Source organism: Pelobates fuscus, chromosome 6 (genome assembly GCF_036172605.1).
Source record: "Pelobates fuscus isolate aPelFus1 chromosome 6, aPelFus1.pri, whole genome shotgun sequence".
Taxonomy (NCBI): Eukaryota; Metazoa; Chordata; class Amphibia; order Anura; family Pelobatidae; genus Pelobates; species Pelobates fuscus.
The window spans coordinates 68666068-68689092 of NC_086322.1; the positions used below are offsets into that span (position 1 = coordinate 68666068).

The following is a 23025-nucleotide window of genomic DNA, read 5'->3' on the forward strand; positions in this document are numbered from 1 at the left end:
AAAGTACCCAATTTTACATATATTGTATTTATATTATTTACCTTTTTTATACTCAAATTAATTTTGGAGATTATTGAGGGTCCATCATACAGTTCTTTTTGCTGTTAATCCTGGGAATTGGATTGCATAGCCCTTAGCGGCACCCTACAGCACATTATACAGAGCCTGGGACGACTCTGAGTCACGTGAGTGGAACTCCTATCCCACCCTTTTAACTATTTGTTTTAAAACAGTTCACACTACTAGTATATATATATATTGTTTCTTCTATTTTTTACTTGACTTCTTTTCTTTTAACATGTTTACATAAAGAATCATCTACTAGGCTCTCATTTAAAGCGGCACTGTCATGCCGAACTTTCCTTTCTTTAATCGATTCCTCTTCTCTCCCTCGGTCAGGATCTGTTCTTCATTTCTTCCTGTCTGCTCTAGTTTTCTTTAAAACATTAGACAAAGTAGGAACTACTTTGTCTTATGGAGGTTTCCTACGCCTGACCATCTCTAATCAGTGGAGGAGCAAAGTGTGCTCCGTTTCCTGTGGTCAGATACATTTTCCCACAATTCTTACCTTTCCTCCATGATCTCTCCATGCTTCCTGTCAGTATTCCAGAACGTCCTGTCATTTAGACAGAACGCTGGCGAAACCACTGAATTTCGTCCTAACAGAATGAGAACAGTTTGTTCATTCATGTTAGGATGCAATTCAGGACTTTGTTCGGATTGGAATTGTATTCTGTGTCGTGGCTGCATGTTGCAGCCATTTAGTAGATAACTCCCTAATTCCCACAGCATTAGGGAGCTATCTACCAAAAGGATGAAAGACCTAAATTGGTCTTTCAGCCAAATTTACTAATACTAAGTAAAGATTACTTAGTATTAGTGGCCAGTGGCTGCTCACTGTTAAAAAAATAAACCACTAGTATCCCCTTCCCGAGCCCCCATCTGTGCCGCGCGAGTGGGGGCTTTTAAACTGAAGGGGGGACCTATTGCACCCCCATCCCCTACCTGTGAGCAGTGGGTGGGGCCCTAAATTACAATAGAGGGGACCTATTGTCCTCCCCCACGGCCACCACCCGCGAGCGGTGGGTGGGGGCCCTAAATTAAAATGTGGGGGGGCTATTGTCCTCCTACTGCCCCCACCCCTGAGAGGCAGATGGGGTCCCTAAATAACAATAAGGGGGAACCTATTGTCCTCTCCCCTGGCACCCACCCATGGGCGGCGGGTGGGGCTAAGTGTACAAATACACCCCCCAGTGACTAGGGGACCCCAAGCCCCTAGTCACCCCCCCACCCAAATAAAGTTTAATCAATCCCTACCTACTGCCCTCACTCTAAAAATAATGTTGGGGAGACAATAAAACGAAATACCTGAAAAAAAAATTTGACTTACCATTAGAAGTCTTCTTTTTTCTAAAACCTTCTTTCTTCAGCCCCAAAAAAGGCCAAATAAAAAAAAAATACCCGTCAAACGTATCAAAAAAAAAAATCAGCCGAAAAAACCCAAACGTGAAGCTAAAAATTAACACATCTTCAGCTGGCGAGGGAACGGTACAGACTGGGCTCTGCATGGAGGGGAAAGGCTTATAAAGCCTTCCCATGCCCTGCAATTTGACTCATATCACTCTGATTGGTTAGCTTGGAATCCAACCAATCAGAGTGCTAGTCATTTTACACAGCGTGGGAAAGTTCTTTGGAACTCTGGTTGGATTCCTTATTGTTTTTTAGGGCCCCCACCCGCCGGCATAGCGAGTAGGGGCATTCAGGAGATTTCAATCACAAGCTACTGATATACTGAGAGTGTTAGCTGAAAGTCTCAACCTATCAGTAGCTCCCCATTGAGAAACAAGAGTGAAAAAGACTTAAAACAGTATGGTATTTACGACGAGGCTACTAGTTAGGACAACAGGAGGAACCATAGTGACTGGTCATATTAAAACTTAACTTTTAACAATATACATGTCAAATAAAAATTGATAGTACTTAGCAAACAAAAATACCCAAATTAAAAAGGTGAGATATAGCCTAATTAATATGAAATTAGTTAACAATCCTATATTCACTGTAAGAGTTTGGTATGGGTAATAAATCTAAGCAGACATCACCCCCAGATAGCTACATTAGAATGAAAAATAATAATAATAAAGAGAGCCCACACGTTTACAATAATACCTAGTAGTGAAAGAGTAAAAATAATGTGTATATGTTTCTTAGACAACAAGGACCTATTATAACGAATGATCGAGGATGATAAGGTATTAAGGGCTAACCTCACAAATTTAAAATGTTGAGCTTCCTGGTGATTTTTGATTTATCATAAATGGCTCTATTAGTTATCTTCCTTTAGGAGTGAAGAAGATATGTACCCTCGGATAAGCCAGCACACAGAATCTACTTGTCCCGTAACAACGTAATTCCATAAAGTTGTTATGGTGCATGAGGTGTCTATTTAGATATATAAGCAAAATCATATTGGACTACATATTTAATTTGTTTAGTGTTCTGTAGGTTAACACACAGTTAAAAAAAATAATGTCAGAAAGAAAAAACAACAGGCTAGAGTTTTTTTTTTCCAACTGATTAATATAAAACAAGAGAATGTCTGATTAGTTAACTGATGTTATAGATGGTAACAAATGCCACCTTCTTCAAACAGCTGTCTAAAGAGCCTACTTGGTTAAAAAACATGCCGATGCCCACTTTCACTTGATCAGGAAGGATCCATGATAAATTCTTTAGAAACATATAAAACAACCATTATGAGCATTAAAGAAAGTGTCTGTTTTAAAATAATCCCAATAGTTTATGCTGTAATGAAGGACCCTTCCAAGTTGGGTGGGAGGGGGTGCAGAGGGGCATGTATTAATTTAAAGGGACACTCTAGTCACCAGAACAACTACAGCTTAATGTTGTTGTTCTGGTGAGTATAGTCAGTCCCTGCAGGCTTTTTGTAGTAAACACTGTAGTTTCACAGTAAAGAGTTTACATTACAGCCAAAGGACAACTCCAGTGACTACTCCTCAGATGGCTATTAGAGGTGCATCCTGGGGCAGTGCTGCACAATTCAAGCATTGGCATTTTGGAGATGTTCTGACCCAGTCGTCTAGCCATCACTATTTGGTCCTTGCCAAGTTACTCAGATCTTTTTGCTTGCCCATTTTTCCTGCTACCAACACATAATATTCACTTGCTGCCTAATACATTCCATCCCTTGACAGGTGCCATTGTAATGCTATAATCAATGTTATTCACTTCACCTGTCAGTGGTTTTAATATTGTGGCTGACCAATGTGTATATATATATATATATATATATATATATATATATATATATATATATATATTGAAATCTAATTCAAGTGAAACTAAAATCTTAAAGTGCACACATTGGGAGAGTAATGTTTGAAATTGAGAGAGTTTAACTGTGAAGCAAGTTCACCCTCATTTAAACTCTATAGTTGCTCCTGATTACTAAATTCTAACAAATGACACATTAATACAATCACTGAAACACCAACATGCTACCTCATTGGTCAATACATCTCTAGTTTAAAGACACAACACTTATAATAGAGATAAAGTCCCAGAACCAAACACACCTGATATAAATAATAGTTTTCCTAGTAAAACTTGTAGTCAACATGAACATTCAAAAACTGGTTTAATTTAGTTTTCGGGATATACTTGAAAATCAGAATTCTCAATGCATTCTTCTTAATACATTTTAAAAAATAAATAAACCAATGACTGGTTGCGCTTTTATGTGTTAAATGTTGTTTAATAACACCATATACCTTTATTGCACAATGTTGCACTTAGCAACGCTTCATCCAGCTATCTAGGTTGTAGGAAACAGAACTTATGAAGTAATTGCTAATCGGGTCAAGCTGAGGGTAACAAGCAAATTCTTGAATTGTTGTCAGTAAAGCCAAGGTCATCACAAGGATACAGAGCAGACAATGAAGTCCAAGAGTCATATGAAGAATGTCAAATCAATACAAAGAATAGAGTTATAGGCATATATATATGACAGCCTACAGGTGTACATTACTGTAGTGTTTTTATAACTTATGTAGGGCATTCTATATACTGCAGGAAAAAAAAATGTTAAAGACGTTCATGTCTCCTGTGGCTGTTAGAATAGAAAAACAATCTAGCAGCCTGAGGTCTCTTGTTCTTGACAAACTATAATGTCACGTGAGATTAAATGTGTTTTAAAAACCTGGAAGAATATGTGGAATCAGCATTTAATTCAATTTCTCACATTCTAAACTATAGAGATATACATTCTGTTCTAATGTATCCAATGTAAGTGTTTGCATTAGTGAACTTGCTATTTTTAAGGTGATTTGAAAGTTAAAGCTTTTCTTCAGACCAGAGCCATATCTATTAATGGTCAATGAAGTGCTTTCTGCTTTCGAAATTCATGAACAGTTCTTTTTTAGTTAAATTCTATCTATACGACTAGATTGTAGCCTGCTGTCTGAATATGATTGTCCATTGGTTTCTGATTCTAAATATAAAAAGTAACAACTGTTATTAATATGGAAGCTTTTGAGAATTAATAACGTAAACAATACATAAGATTTATTAATATTTCAATATTGGTTTGGATCTGTGTTTACCAGAATTAATATTATAAACAAAGAAAGGTTGTTAGAGCCCATATGGCCTCTAAAGAATTTCCACATTTTACACTTTATTTTGTGGATATACATTGTATGAAAACTGATCAAAATATTGACCTCATAACTGCCTTTGATTTCAGTTGGACAAATAAAATGTCCCTGTCCGTCCCGTCTTTGTTCCCTGATGGAACTGTCCATAACAAACATAGTGCTAGATCATTATTTGACCTGTTCACACTATGCTCAGGGCATTATTACACTGCAGACTGCACTGAAACAGTTCTCCCTGCTTGGTCCACACTTGGTAAGCCAGCCTACTTGATTGGCAGGCAGCCTGGCATGCATTCACACCAGGTTCACCTGTCAATTTTATGGCAAACCCACTGCCTTTCTGGGTGCGTTCTTCTTGTTCATTTTGAAATGCTAGCAAAATGCCCATCAAAGTAAGATTAATATCACATGATAAATAAGCAATAGGATTGTGTGCAGTTGGCTCAAGAACTAATGGACTGGGCATGACATGTATTTCTTGGATCCAAGGATTTTAAATATTATGTTCCTAAATGTCTATCTTTAACAGTAGGCATCGGTGAGGTGTTAAAAAATAAAAATACATTTAGAAATCAAACTCAATCAACTGGGTGCTTCCATCTAAGCTTCCTGACAGTCAGTCAGCATAGGGAAATAATAGAGAGAATGGGAGGAATCAAACAATGTCACTCGTCTATTTCCATTTGTCCTTAACAAAGGGCAGATCATGTGTCACGTGTTGCTATGCTCTGTGTATGCCAACATATTATTTGTACATCTGAGTTTATCTGCATGATTCTATGTCTTTGTGGGTTTATCTATATAGGGAAAGACATGACTGAATGTTAAGGATTGAAGTTTAAGGATTTGTAGCCATCAGTCATCCATCCATAGGGTTTATTGGGATGGGAGGTCTGAAACAAAATATAGCTCACCACTTTATTGTAGCAGCCCACCAAATGCTCTCTCTATGTTTCATTGGAATGAAATAAATCCCCTAAACTATCTGGACTGCCAGCAGACTTAATGAGTTATTACCCCATAAAACCTATTGGATCGTCACATTAAATACTATAGCTTCAAATGGATTGAGTATACTTTACTATTTCCAGCTACTATCCATTTGCTATTATAGGTTACTGAATTTCATGGTCAGGCTCTTTGCCTTTGCTCCACCAATTAGGGCTGTATTTTTAAATGCAATCTATTTTAACAATTGTGTTAACCTCCATAGGTAGGGAATGAATTTATTCTATATGTTACAAAGTGCTGTTTGGAATGAGGTTGATCCACTTGCCTTGTTTTTACTGATCTATCTACCTTTTAATAATGTCACAACTCTGAATTTCCAATAAAAACTGTGACATGGGTTTGATTGTGCTACTGATATATGCTCCCCACTGAAACCAGTATTAAAGATTTTGGGGTCTATACCACCTTCGAGTAATCAGTTAAGACTGGTTAGCATCAGTGAAAGCCTACACAGTTGACAGTAAACAAGGTAAAATATATATTTTAACTAAAACAAAAATACTGCATCATCTTCGTTTTTTTGCTCAATAAATTACATTTAGGATAAGGTGCTTGCAGTCAGTATATCTACCCAGGCAAACACACATTGACACATAATCATGGTAATAGAAACTTACAGAACTGGCAATGTAGTGGGACAAATCTACTTGTTCTTTTCAGTTTGTGAATTTATGTTATTGCTGTCTATGGTTCTGAAATGCTAATTACATGCTCAGCAGTCACTTTAAAATGAAGATGATAGCTCATGGTAAACATGCAGTAGGATTTAATGAAGTTACATAGTTACATAGTTACATAGTTACATAGCTGAAAAGAGACTTGCGTCCATCAAGTTCAGCCTTCCTCACATATGTTTTTGCTGTTGATCCAAAAGAAGGCAAAAAACCCAGTCTAAAGCGCTTCCAATTTTGCAACAAACTAGGAAAAAATTCCTTCTTGACCCCAAAATAGCAGTCAGATGTCTCCTTGGATCAAGCAGCTATTACCCCACTAATTAGATGATGTTGATATCCCTGTATGTTATGTTTTTGCAAGTATTTATCCAATTGCAGTTTAAACATCTGTATAGACTCTGACAAAACCACCTCTTCAGGCAAAGAATTCCATATCCTTATTGCTCTTACTGTAAAAAAACATTTTCTTTGCCTTAGATGAAATCTCCTTTCTTCAAGCCTAAATGTGTGACCTCGTGTCATATTGGGTGGAGAAATACTGGACTGGGCAAGCCATGCACATTACTATCAATGTTTATAGTGAGGCATGTAGTGAAGAATACAAACATTTGCAAACAATATCACTACTTGATTCATAATAAGCAAGCTAGCGAGCAAAATAATACTGAACAACCAGTACAGTCAAATGAAGATAAGCCTGATACATAGCAATGCAATTGCATATCATTGTCAATCCCATTATGTCAACTTGAAGAAACATCTCATTAGATTTTTTTAACCTAGTTCCAAAAGCAGTTAAATCAATATTTATCCCCAGGTAGGGCTTCCAATTCAGCAGACATTTCAAAATACCTTAAAAATATATAATTCAGGACTGCATTATATCTAAAACAAGTCTTGAGTATACATATTGGATTTGACAGACTTCGTTGTAGTTTGCCAAAACATCCAACGCTACACAAGGGCTTTTAGAAAACCAATCTCTGGATCTCTCATGATCTCAAATGGTTAATGACAGAAAAATAATAAAGTTAATTCAAGGAGAAATGTAATTCAAATATCTTTCCACGAATTGCTGTGAGCATTAATATCAAAGATTACCAAACTGCCTCAGAAGATATAATCTTAAATACAAACAGCTCATTGAAGTCATTCTGCATACATTAACACTATTAGCAAAGAGTTTAACTTTTTACAAGGACGTTTGTAAATTACTAATCAAAAGAAGCAGACAAATTAACTGTTTTTGTGTAGGTTATATTTACTTTGTGTCTTTAAAGTTTTTAATTTACAATATAAATATTTCTGATTTGATCTGTATAATTCTATTAAGAGAAACTACATTTTAATTCTATCTTGCAATCAGTAGCATGTATTATTTGCACTTGTGTTAACCCTCATGATGAAGGTTCTCATTTAGTGAACTTATATTTACATTTAAAATTGCTGTTGAAACCATTAGAACTATACCATAATGGCTGCAATTAAAAGGGATAATTCTTGCACTTTGAAATAGCAAACGAGGTACATAAGAACAATCTTTCTATAGTGCGTGCAATACAGTGTTACCTGGGGATCATTATATATATGAATATGCATGGAATCCAGTTCTGAATTTCAGTGACAATGCTTAACCTAAAAGGTTTATAATTGGTTGTAATTAAGGGAGACGTAGAATGCATTTAGTGAAGTAAATACATTTATAAATGTAAAATTAGGATTTTTGTTGTGGAAAGCCAAAATGATGTGTTCTAGTCTCATATTTTAGAATGTTTTTCTATCCTGAGGCATTTATTTTCCCAAAACACTTCTTAAAAAATATTTTAAAGGACATTGTTTGAGCCACTTTCCTTTTTTTTGTCGCTTAGGATTCAAGGGAGCTGGATTTTGCCCTGTCATGATACTTCAAGATACTGACATTATTAGTGTTCATGGAACTGGACAGCCCTCTATAGAAATTATTATTTTAGAAAAGCAAATCATGACCCTAATCACTAGACTGCCCCATCACACAACACGAGGGAATAAGAGAAAAGGCTGAGGGATTCACAGTGATAATTATTATTGACCCCACACTTTCTACTTATTGGGCGGGTGGTGGGGGGAGGGGGGAGGGGCGAAGGGACATTTTACTTCTACTCCCTGTTAGTTATATCTTCTAGATATCCACAGTATAACAAACAATTCTAATTCTAATGATTTGTAGGAGAGTCAGAATAAAGAAGCAGGACAAAGACTTAAAAGGGTTATAAAGCTTTACCCACCCATCACATTTGGAGAAAGCTTTCACATTTCAGGTATCAACCAATATGTGGGACAGTTATTATACGAAAACTGGTGTACAAAACAGTTCTTGGTTTCTCATTATAAGACTGCTTGCCCTCTACCACTTTAATGAGAACATCCTGTTTTATACACAATATTTCCTTCACCACCAGCTATGTTTTAGAAAGTTTTTATATAGTACACAATTCAAGATAAATGTAAAATTCAAGAAAAAAAAACTATTTTTGTATTCTTTAAATGGCATATTGCCCTGGTCAAGTATCTAAAAAATGCTTAATATAAAATACTGTGTTCGTAGGATAGATTTTCGCTTCACAAAAGATTACTGAAACTGATATTCTGACAAAGAAACACAGGGCATTTAAATGACGATACATATACATTTCAAAAAGATTAATGTCTGTGGATGTGGTTTGGTTGAAGGGACAGGAGTAATTTATTTATTTTTGTTCACATAAACCCTATCTGCTTTGTATTACATTCACCTTAGGGTTTTGAAAACTAAACAGTGAACTATAGTAGATTGGAAACCAACTTGTAATTTTCTTGTAAAATAGCTGAGCTGTGAATGTATTTACATAATTTCCCCACATTTGCAGTTTTAGCCAAAATTTTTACATTTGGTTTTAATTGTCTGCAATTAAATATTTGCTGAACAAACACCATTCTGTGTTAAATAGTAATTATTATCTTGTCACATTGTCTAATAAAACATCAACATAAAACCTATAGCTACAAACAAAGTCCACTTTTGTGAAAAAACAAAAACTAAATACAAAAATCTACACATTAGTTTTACAAATGGTCGTTTTATCTAGTGAATTGTGTTAATTGATGCCCTACACACCTCAGTAACTATAATGGGCTATAATAAGCCATGCAGTTTTCTGTTGATTCAGTTCTTCCCTTCTGAACAAACACAATTATTAATAATAGAAAAGGGTATCAATAAAATATGTACAACTTATCTCTAGATATTTTTTAAATGTCAGCACAAATACGAGAGACCTAGAAAGTCTATAGAAATAAGAGAGCATTTAAATGTATCTACAGAATCTCCAGGAACAAACACATTGGCTATTTTGTGTGAAGAGCTTACATTTTAGATTGCTTCAAACTGCTTTCTGATCATTATCCAATGTAGTCAGATTCACAGATAGATAGAGGGGCGAGCAGATAGTTGGGTGGATAGATAGGTTTCCCCTTAAAATTTATAGCATGCTCCTGCAGCTGTTTAAAATTCTCACTCACTTTCATTCCCTCTTCATTCCACCAATAGCTGCAACTCTGTGTTTACTTATTTAGCCATCAGTTCCACATTTCCCCTGCTACCTCTTATTTCAAATCCCCACGGTATCCTTTAGATTGTAAGCTCATGGGCTACCTAGCTATGCACTTTGTATAAAAGAACTTAAATGGCTAGATATCAGCTTACGGGCAGGGCCCTCTTTACCTCTTGTATTTGTCTGTGGATATTGTACAGCGCTGCGGAATCTGTTGGTGCTTTATAAATACCAGTAATATATAAATAAAAAATAGACATAGTGATGGTTTACACTCAATACTACATTAATTTATAACACAGCCATGAAATGTTTAACTAATGTGTTTACCATACCTGAAAATAAGGTAGTATTTATCACATGTATACAGTTAATCTTAAATTTAACAGATTAAATGCTTAACTTCAGAGCACTGACTTCTTAGTGTGATCCTCCACCATGAGGTTGCCAATGAAATTAAAGGTTGTTAAAAAAAAATAAAAGAGTAAACTCATAACTTTTTCATTTATGTCGTAGTATCTTATACTAGGCTTAAATGTGTCAAATATATTTTCATGTAAAACTGAACTAGACCCAGGGGCTTAGAATCTCATAACTAAAAGTGCTGAGAGGTCAAGTTTCAGGGTGTTTAATTGGGTTTATCTATCCCAAGAACTCCTTTAGGAGTTTTTCCACTATTCTCGTACTCAGCAAACGATTTGGACACAAAATAGGGATTAGCATTCAAAGAACTGTAGCAAAATACCCAAATACAAACTATCAGTAATACAAGCATTTTAGATTCCTTAAAACAGCTTTGTAATAATCATTCCATTTATACGGATTCATAGATAGACATAGGGGTGAGCGGATAGATAGATAGATAGATAGATAGATGAAGATAGCTTTTTAAAATGATCACAACATGTTAAAAAATAATTCCCATAGAATTTGAATAGTGTTTCTAATAGATTATGGTCATTTTAAAACCTTATCCAAAAATAAGTCAAGACCATTGTCTTCAAAAATATGTAAACAAAAATGGTGAAGACGTGTTAACAATGTTTGAAAACATTTGCCATAGCCAAATACCGTAAAAAAAAAATATCACTATCTACATGCTAAACTTTACTCACCTTAGAAAACCAAATAAGAGACTTAAATTAGCATGGGAATAGGATATAGGTATCTAAATACCTCCCGAAACTTGGAAAAAGTCATACACAGCACATGTAGGGCTTTTCTTTTGCGCCTCTCAGAGAGTTCTCAAAAAATATTATATTGCTCGTACTTCCCACGCAGATTGGCACAAATATTCCCTACTGTGACAATTCCACCTGAAACCCCAGTGAATTGTGAACAATATGAAAACAAAAACATAACTTATAGGGACACAGCCTCCCAAGGTTACCTCCCAGAACAAAGATATAGCACAAAATGTTTAGGAATCCTGCCGGTGTACCTAAAAACAAGAATATGACAAAGTGCAATATTGTTTGCTTGCTTATATCAGACAATATTGCACTATGCCATATCCTTGTTTTTAGGTACACCAGCAGGATCCCTAAACTTTTTCTGTTTTATACAAATATTCCCTAGTCAGAATAGTGAATGCTGAAGATGTAATAATAGGGAAGGGATGATGCGTCACACATGGTGTGCGTTCCCACTACTACAAAGTATTGGAGAAAAGTGGTGGATGTGATTGCGAGGAGCACAGGCTTTTCTATAACACCATTAATAGAAACATTCCTATTGCATGTTCTCCCGAAAGGTTTACCACTACTGGAGTAGAAACATATACCAAATACCAAATCCTTACAACAGCTGCTTTAGCGCTAGCCAGGATGTGGAAATCCTCTTCTATACCATCAACCACCGAACTGCTTACAGATGTCTTCTAGTGTTCCATACAAATGTATGGCGCTGACCCATAGGCAAAAGGGAAACGTCTCAAGAGGCAAAAACTGCTCTGGGAAAACTATATTACTACACATACTCCATACTCTTAACCTACAACGCTAACTATGCAAGCACCTATATCACTAAATAAGCTGGGTGCACAAGGGCATAGGTTGGAGGGGTGGGCTCTCTATTGTGCTTGAAACACCGCAGCCTTGCAGACCACTGTGAAACAAGCAACATCTATGTTCGTGTACTTTTGGCTAAACTTAATATATTTACGTTCTTCTTTATGGTTATATTTAATCCATTGTTGTGACTTTCTGTTCTTTATGATTTATGTTCTTTTTCTACCACAATATTGTATCTCTGTTATGCTTCATAATGCACAAGCAATATGTACATTTTTAACTTGATATTTAATGTCATGGAGTTAACTTGCAGTGAGAGGTAGAATCATTGTTCCTCTGAAAAATGATTCAGTAACATACACTGTAATTGATGTTTACCTTGTGTGAGATCAGGCTATATGATCATACCTTATTGTTGACTATGCTGATGTAACACCAAATGTATATCCTCAAACTGCAACTTGTGTTTGACTTATGAAAACTAAATAAAATTTAAGTTGAAAAAAATGTGTAACCCGGAATAATTTAATTATATTGAAACCATCACCTTTATTTATTACCACCTAACTATATTGTATCTCCTTTTCTTGACCACGGCAGCCTACATTCTACAGCACAAGTTTGTAAAGGTCAAACAAATCAAAGATGCCTTACTAACCCATTTGTTCTTCAATTTACTGCAGAATATTATTATTGGCGCGATATAAATGCTAATATTAACAATAATCTGAATGGCCAGCACTTGAAAATTAAAACTATACTCTCATCTCCTGTGCAATACGTAGAATGCCATTTTCCATTCATGGATAATGCACACTGGTGTTATTTAAGAAAGGCAGTCAGAACTTTCTAATAACCACAGTCTTTTCATGTTCAGGTAGTTATGATAATTGTTAAGTTGAGGATCCTTTTCATTTTACAGTTTATCCAGAGTCATGGTTTGAATCAGAGCAAAACGATAAAAAAAAAACCTCTTGCAGCTGAGACTCTGTTGAATAGTGCTTTGAGTTGCTAATGTAAAAAAAATGCTCAGTGGTTGCTAGTAAGGTAAAAGACACCTTACACAATTAAAGAATAAAGAGTAATTGTAATAAGCAAACACTGACACTAACTTTTACGTAGCTAAAGAATTAAAGTGCTATCCCCAAAGTTCTAACAGTGCACTGGCACAAGATTACAAAGAAAAATCACTCCAAAGTCTACAGTATTTTGGGATTCCTATTCAAAAAAGTCTTATGAACAAAAGTAATAAAAAAGTATCTGTTTTCCTGGGCACAAAGCGAAATCAGGGGGAGGCTATGAGTTAATGTTAATTCTCATTGTGTGAGATGAGAAGGCAGGGGAATGCAGAAGGAAAGACTAATAGGGTTATTCACTAAAACGAGAATGCAAAGTGAATTGAAAGTGAATGTCAAACTTCAGGCCAAAATAGCTGGTCTAGAAGCGAAGCTGACTGAGAATTTCTCCAGTTTGGCTAATTTGGCCTTACATTTGAGATCCACTTTGAATTCATTTAGAATTCTCACTTTAGTGAGCAACCCTGTATGATTGCAAGAAGAGAGAAGATACAATGTGTAAAACCGATCTGACTTTGAAGTACACGTGCTAGAAGTCACTCTTCCCAGATAACGGCTGAGGATAGTTACAAGTTATTTGAAGAAATGAAGGACATGGTTTATATAGTGGAAGTACTCTGATTTAAAACAAGGGATAGTCTGGGCACTATAACCACTTTATATTATCTGCAGTCCTCTGGAATATTGATCCAATAGAGTTAAACTATTCTTGAAAGCAAACTGTTTGTGGGAGTGCCCAACAGTGCATTATCTCTGTGCTGCTGGGGCTAAGGAGAAAGCATTATCCCGAGAAGCAATCGGTGCCAGTGATTGCCTGAGAATGTCAGCTGACCACTTTCAACCTATCACAGTTGTTATTTGCTGGTATGAATTAGCATGGCTAAGGAAATGTGTTATCTCCACTTTAGCCATACTTTCAATGTGGATTGGGCTGTGGACTGCTAGAGGCCTTCATTCACTGTTAAAGGAACACTCCAAGCATCACATCCACTACAGCTTGCTGTAGTTGTTATGGTGCCAGGATTGCCCTGCCTCTATATTGCAAGGCGTCAGACCATTTTTGATTGGTTTGACTTCTCCTCTGTGGTCTGCCTGATGCTACTGCTTGCCTCCACTACAATCTCCCAAGAAGTTCCTCAGCAGGAACATACAATGGAGGGGAGCCAGGGCACTAGAGTGCCCCTTTAACAATGTTGAACAATTATATAAATATATTATGCCCAGTATTCTTTTTTTTAGTTAAACTATACTCCCAAAGCATATAATCTTAGTTCTTTTGCTGCATCATATGTTAACAAACTCTAAAACTAAAACTGTCATATGTTAGTTTCAGACCAAATAAGCACAATTATTTCCTTCCCGTAACATTCGAGTTATGTGAATAGTGGAGACACATGATACACTTGAATTATACTTACATGGCATAACTTAATATGATATAGATTTATTTAATATTGTATAGTTTGGAATATTTTGTTTTTAAAATAAGTTGCGGTATTGGTCTCAACTGGATATAAAATTCAACAGTTACCGGTACCCAACATAGCAAATCATTTTTAACAGCAGGATGAAAACTAAACGATTGATTTTTATTTATTTATTTCAAATGCGGCAAGATCCCTCAAAAGAAATACAAGTGACTTATATTCTGCATAATAAAGTGTCAGTCATTTATACCCAATTCATGTTTTATTTTTGTGCATTTAATATAAAACACTGTGCACTAATTCACTTAAAATATTTCTATTCGACTTTAATTTAAGGATATAGTCTTAATAAATCACCTAAATTACATACACATAATGCTAGCAAACGTATAAATGGGGACACATTGCTCAGCATGATGACAGCGTGTAAAATGCATGCATGCAGTTGGATCAAATTATGAGATTGCACACTAGCATTCCACCCAGCAGTAAATATATTTTGAAGGATCTTGAAGTGAATTGGTATGAACCTTTAATTTTTCTTTACATAATTGAGACTCAAAACCTTTTCGAACTAAAGATTCAAGTAGTAGCAGACATATATGGCCACCTGCTCTTCTGCAATTAATTTCTGCAAATCCTACCATACTTAGTGAAAAACGAAAGAGCTAATAGGTCACTGCAATGCAATCAATTACTCTGTGAATACCAGTGAATCATGACATGTCTAGTGTTGATTTAATTTAGCATTTTGTCTGTTGTGAAAAACTCTTACGTACCTAGAAAACTTTAATGAAGATGTTACATTTTAAAATACAGAATATCTATATTTATATCTATATCGGGACACCATAAGCACGGAAACAACTTGAAATTAATGATATTGTTTTGGTAATCATGTCATAACCCTGCAGTCTCACTGCTCAATTATCTGCTGTTGATGCACCATTGGGCACACCTCTCCTGGTAATGATTTACACAGCCTTCCTACAAATTTACTGAAAAGAGACCACAGCAATTTACCATGTGTGATTAAAGTTCAATTTACGGAGCAGGAATTTAAAACATCTAAATGAAACACACTGTGTTGTAAGATCTGTTTGAAAATTAAACCTTTTTTTCATGGAGACCATGTGAGTCACAGCCATTTGAGATGTCCCTAGTACCATGGGATGGAAATGAACAGTGAGAATACACACAAAAACTGTTGTATGAAAATAAAATTGTCATACCCCTTCAAATGATTCTATTACCTTCTTGAGTCGTCATTGCTGCATGGAGTGCTGATTCACTTTATTTTACCCTTGATGGCAAGATTCAACAAGGTTTTAATAATTACCAAATACACAATACGGCACTACCTCATATAGAAAAAAAATAACTTAGAAACATAGTAATATGTATGTGTTTTTAATATTTGCTGTCCTTTCTGTTTCAATAAACCTGCCTGCGGCTTTAACATCCTGAGTGCCTGGAGATATTTCTTCTATTTGCTTTGCTGTTGTGGGATTGCTGGTCCTGCTCCGGAGCACCGGGTGGCTGCTTAGGGATCGAGTACCGTTCCTACCTACATTTCTTTATTATTTACAGTCAAAGTTTTCATTATACAGAAGAAAACAGTTTTGCTTAAAAACAGGAGTGATATGTTCACATTCAAAAAGAGTATACTAGTAGATCATAAGTACTGCAACATTTCTGTTACATTTATCTTCTGTATGAGAGTGCAGTATTGTTCAGTTTCTATATTATGATTGCTTAAGGCATTACTATGATACTTGCACCTCTAATAATACCGTGAGTTGAGAAATGGATGTCTGTATTTATTTTTCTATTTCTAGTCAAGATTGCACTAAAGGCTATGTGCTACAACTAGACTTGGTGATTTATTTCATTCTGAACTGTAATTCATTCTGAATTTAAACTGATTGGACAAATTCTTTAACTCTGAGCCAACCAGGGATGCCATTAGTTTTAAAGGGAAGGCATACTGTGCTTAACCATGGAGGTTACTTTATTCATGAATAATGTATCCTTACTTTGTTTGTGTAAATAAGCACATTTTTGTCAATGCGTTCCTTTAAATCCATCCCTAAATCCTAGGTCTTCTACAACTGCCCCTAGCATTGAAGACCCCTTAACCCAAATTTACTCTAAATGAAAACTTTTGCTAATCTCAGTGATATCTTAAATATCCATGCAGAGTAATGCACCCTCCTATTATACAATATATATATATATAAAACATTTCATCATATTAATGCAATAATAACATTACATGATAGGAACAATATAGCTCTAACCTTTCTTCTTATAGCACCTTACACATTTGAACACACTAGAAAACACTGTAACACTGTATTCTATTCATTCACCCAGAGGCCATAACACAAAACACTGCAAAACATATTTAATTAATGTTGCCTCATTGAACCACACCTCATTTTAAAGTGCAATATGTCGTCTTTATATTCCGTGCCAAATAAACTTTATTTTTGTATACACTTGATTCAAAAATGGGAATTTTTGAAACAATATTTATCTTTCATCCAAACCAAGATCATCAGTTGTGCTGAGTGAATAATTAATTAGTGTGTTTAAATTGGCTTGACATAACATTACACATTATTAACTAACCTTCAACTTTTTCAATCACCTACATTTAGATTTTTATGTAATGTAGAGGTCAAAGACAACACTATATGAGATGATAGACTGTAAGCTCGTTTGAGCAGCGTCCTCTTCAACCTATTGTTCTGGTAAGTTTTCTGGTAATTGTCCTATTTATAGTTAAATCCCCCCTCTCATAATATTGTAAAGCGCTACGGAATATCTTGGCGCTATATAAATGGCAATAATAATAATAATAATAATAATAATAATAATAATGTGTAATGTTAGCTAGGAGTGTCGTAAAATTCGATCCACTTCCCTACCACTATTTAGCACTTGCTAAAGTGAGATTTAAATGCATATTCACTAATGGTTATTAAATGAACACTCCAGACCCCTAAATCACTTTAGCTTGCTGAAAAGTATTATGTGTGCTCATTTTAATTTAGCAAAAAGTGCAGAATTCAATAGAAATTGACACTTTTATAAATTAACACATTTGGATCAGAATCAGAAATGATCTCAATATATTAGAAGCCCCCCCCCCACTCCCACCCTCCAAAAAACAAGCCCAAAACAATTAAAGGGACAATGCATTGCCAAAATACATAAAAATCACTGTTTTGTAGATATACCCTAATTGGCAGCATGCATGCTTTTAATTAAGTATTTTTTTTTATTGAGGATATATCTAAAACATCTTGCAAAACCTGCATTTCACTTGTCTGAAGCTTTTTTAAGTCCTCCTCTTCTAGCCCCACCCAGACATTATGTGGCTGTCCAATCACAGATTTCCCAATGCAACTCAATAAGAAGTCTTTGCAAGACAGGTTCCCTGGGCAATTGCTGCCTCTTGAGTTTAACCAAACAAGGGAGTAACAGAACCTGTTGTCTGTTTGAAAGTCATGGGGTGTAACCAGGTTAATTTATAAAAGCAATTACCATTGATACCGATATTATGCGTTTACCACTTTGCTCCATCTGTTTTTGTTTCTTAGGTCTCTCCCAATATGTATGTGTAAATCCTAAAACACAGAGGTTAAATTCCAAAATATGCCAATATGTTAAATGTATTTATTTTCATTTTTTGTTTTTTTTTTGTTTTGAACAAGGAGCCAGTACTTTTTTTCAATAATATTTTTTTAATTCACATTTAACACAAAGTACAGAAATAGTATGCAGGCAATTGTAATACAAAGGAAAATCAGCACTAAAGAATAGCCTCGCTGCCAATATCATATATGACAGGAATGCTGAAGGACATAAAATTAGTAGGGAAATGGATGACAGAAACACGTGCTATGCCTCAAAAAGTAAAATCTTAGTAGGAGCATGGAATGATCAGCACAGAATCAAAAAATGTCACCTAAGAGACGAGAATACACCTCTCCAAATCACATCTAATGAAAGATATGCACATCATAACAGAGAGTTGGGGGGTGATAACAGATGTATATCTAAAACCAATAGCTTCAACTGTATGGGTGAACTCGGAATAAAATACCTCCTGCATGTCAGATAGGAAATAATAATTGTAAAAGAGATATAGTGAACAAAAAACAAGAACCATATCCTGAACAGCATATATGCTCAGTTAAATGTAAGTGACAGAATCCACCCTGAGTATTGAGCCATCCTGGATACAAAACATCTAATTCTAGAGCCATTCCAACTATGGGGTGGTGGGTTACTCACTAGACCCAGGACAGACATAGAATCTAACAGGAGTCCAAGTTCCCCAGTCATCTGTTTATAACGAGTAAAGAGAGCCATTATGTGATGTCACAACAGATCTCGGTGACCCCAGCAATATGTTATATCTTGATCCCTCAGCATGGGTCAGTGGACAGAGAGATCTTATCCAGGATTCTAAATTACACTTTGAAAATTGAGCATTAAGTTCATAGGAGCAGTAACTGGTGCTTTGGGATTCTGAAATATGCCATTCAACTGTATGAGTTTAGCTTGCTTAGGTGTGAGAAGTATGGTAGCTAACCTATGAAAAAGATACAGTAGGTTTGCTGGGGCAGCTTGATATTCTTAGAAGGCAGTTTGTCTTCAATGCTGTCCCGTCTCAACACAGTTTCCCACTGAGAATGCTGGAGCTCACCCAAAGTCTGTTCCATAGAGGCATGTTGAGACTGGCAGTCCCCCAAGTCATTGTCCATGGCCCTGAGCCAGACCATTAGGCCTTTAATATCTTCTTTTAGGACAGCAACATCACAGACTATAATTAACTGAATGTCCTCTATAAGGGCTTTAGTAGTTGTCATGGCACTCCCTTTAGAGTAATGAACAGCCTGGCTGGCCCTCTGCATTGTCACAAGGCTATTTTCCTCTGGAAAAAGAGTTTGTTCAACTCCAATGCCATCTTGACAGGGTGCTCCCGTCATGGTTTAGAGACTAATGCCTCAATATGTAATGATCTCCTCTTTATCTTCTCATCTTTTCTTGATTTTCTTGTCAATGTGTGTGATAATAATATTCCATATTAATTAGAATGATTTATTGATCACTATTGAGCAAATTAAACTATTATAGTCAAGATGGCGCCGGTACACTGTACTGAAAATGTTAATAACCACAAAACACAGCGCCAGAATGACTCATACATGCCATCACAAGATAGTTATGAGAACAGAGCTAGCATTTTAGATAAGAGATAATAACCGCACAGATCTGGCATGGCATTGTTGATGGGGCTGGACACCCTGGCCAGCTGCAGGTCCCATCCAACGCTTTTGCGAGGTCTTTGCTGGGCTGCACTGATATGAAGATTTGGTGGAAAAGTACAGACTATTCACCCCATTGATTATTAATAACTTATAAAAGAAGATTTCCCAGTAAGAGAAGGTCCCCTACAAGCCTGACTGCCAGAAGTTCTCAGTCGAGTGCAGCAAGCTTCTCTTATGGTGATGTATACTTAAGCTGTTTTTTTAAAGCTGAATATTAAACTGTTTCTTTAAGCTGAATGATAACTTATTAATTAAGTCTTTGTTAGTCAAAGTTTGTATTGATTATTTACAAGTACTTGATGTCAGTGTCTTTCCCTTTCTCAAATACTCAATTCACTCATCCCGAATAGGGTTTTGGTGCCCACCAATATCTTTAAAAACCTTAGGGTAATTGATTATTGCTTTTTGATATTGGCCCTTCATTAATTTAATGATTAGGCACAACAATGTGTATCAAGAATGTGAGTACATACAGTTCTTATCCAGTAAGGTTGGCACTCATATGGATCTATGTTTAATTGCTATAAAATTAACAAGGTTTTTTCTGGAATACTCAGACATACTGAACGCCTAGCACCACATCACAATAGTGATTGTAGAATAGCACCAGAACATATTTATAGTGGTGTAGGGCATATAACAGAACTGATATGCCCAAATATAGAATATACATAGTTTTAGGTGATTATTTGCATTCTGAAACAGTTTTCTAATAAACTATATAATTGATTGATTTAGTTTTGCTCCATTAAAAGTCAATATAAGTGTAATTGGGGAAAAAAGTCTAACAAAATCCATATTTTTCAAAACAAAATAAAAGCAGCATTCCAGAAATGAGAGATGAGTCAGCATTACTATTATTAATAAAGCAGGAATTTCCTAAACAAAAATCAAATCTCTTCCTACTAGGAACAGATTGCAGCAATTGCATGAAAAAATTACTGTTCTAGATGAAGATGGTCCTGATAATGTTAGTCATCTGCAATGCTATGGCTTGTAAAATACACACAGTTTAGCATCATCCAATTAATTAGCTTGATGAGTAAGCCATTAAATCCAGAGAAATGTATAAATATGTTCAAAACAACTGACATTAAATGGAGAATGACGAGTTATACATGTTTATAATTCAACAAAATAAAGAAAAACAAATGTCTGTCTAAATCTATCTATCCATCTATCCATCTCTCTCTCTCTCTTTATGTCTATCTATCTGTCTTTCCATCTTTCCATCTATCCATCTCTCTATCTCTATCTCTATGGCTAATCTATCTATCTATCTATCTATCTATCTATCTATCTATCTATCTCTTTCTTCACCTCCTAAGCAAGGGGTTATGTACAATGCATAGAGAATATCAAAGATGTTTTTTACAATATTATAATTTTTTTTCAATTAATTGCAAAAATCTAACCTTTACAATGACTCCTGTTATTTTATGACTAGTTGTTTAGTCTCTAATATATATACTTAGTATTTTATTAGTAAATAGACGTAATATCCACAATTAAGATGTAAACTTGAAATTATAATATAATTATTATACTCTAAACGTCCATTCAGCCTCAAACCCCCATTGCAGTTCCTAGCTCACTTCAGTCTCTAACACCACATTTCAGACTCTAAACCCCCACTACTGCTACTAACCCCCCCCTCTTACCCCATGCCAATAACCTCTCCCCACACTATTGCCTCTAACCCCCCACTGTAGTGCAGTACAATACAGGTTCAAAAACCCCACTACTTCCCCTAACACCTTGCTATAAGTCCAGGGGCGTACCTAGAGCATTTGGCACCCGGGGCGGGTCCTATTTTTGGCACCCCCCTGCCCCCCCCCCCCCCCCAAATTTAAATATAAAAACAACCAATTTTTTTTATGTATTTAGCACTAAGCAGTGTTTGTGTGTTTGAATGTATGCATGTTTTTGTATGGAGTATATGTGAGTGAATGTAGCGGTGAATTTGTATGTAGTGTTGGCGTTTGAATGCAAGCATGCATTTGTGTGTTGTGTGGTATTTGAATGCAGTGGTATGGTTATATATAATGGTGGGGTGTGTATGTAGTGTTGACGTTGAAATGCATGAGTGTATTTGTGTGTAGTGTTGGCGAGATTGTTAGATGTCTGCACATATACACATACACGGACATACACACATGCAGATACATATACACAAAACACAGTCACACACAGATACACATTGACACGCATGCAGACATCGTGGCGACTCTAGGAACAATATATATGGGGGGGGGCACATAAGATACCACAGTCAAAACAGGAGGGGGAAGGGGAGCAGTAAAACTTCTCACTAGGGGATGGGGTAATATGCTGCCATTGGCTGTCTGATGCCAGCATGCTGTGTTCTGCATGCTGGCATCTGACTACACATTTGCATATTATTCACATTAGCCACCCAGATTTCTTGTCGTGGGCTGGCTGACACCTCTTAATTGCAATCTTTGTTTAGCAGATAACTCCTCTATTTGCTATCCTTTGTGGGATTGCCATATTTAAGGACACCAAATAAGGTGCTATCTGCTAAACAGCACCCTCATTTGGTATCTTTAAATATGGAAATCTCACATACGGGCACCAATTCAGGGAATGATCTACTAAACAGATAAAGGATAAAAAAAATGCCCTTTTCTTATTTTCAGTTGTTTAGCAGATAAATCCCTTTATTTGTTATCCTTATGTGGGATTGCAATATTTAAGGACAGGAAATAAGGGAGCTATCTACTAAACACATACGCAGAGATACACATAATCACAGATTTACACAAACACAATCACTGACCCACAATCACATACACACACACAAATATTACATACATACACACATTTAATCATTAAGAGGTCCACCCTGCCTCCCTACCTTGCTCTAGAAGGGCTGGAGTGGATCCTCAGTCCCTGGTGGTCAGTGGTTGCTGCTGGGATCTCTGTGCTCTTTCTGTACAGGTCCATCGCACGCCCTGTAATGATGCCGAGGCCGCGATGACATCATATCCTGGCTGCCGGCTCACTGCAGGGCGAAGACCGTCAGACACAGTCACTCACACACAGTTACAGGCACAGTCAAACACGCAGGCAATCACACAGGCAGACAGTCACACATACACACACAGATTCACAGACAGTCACACCCACAATCACAGGCAGACAGTCACACATACACACAACACAGTCACAGGCAGTCACTCACACACACACACACAGTCACAGACAGTCACTC

General features: G+C 36.1%; 1 protein-coding gene across 3 annotated transcripts in view; it reads right to left on the reverse strand.

Annotated features, from left to right (window-relative positions):
* KCNIP4 (potassium voltage-gated channel interacting protein 4) overlaps positions 1–23025 on the reverse strand; it is a 612263-nt gene that overhangs the window by 190738 nt on the left and 398500 nt on the right. The window lies entirely within an intron of this gene.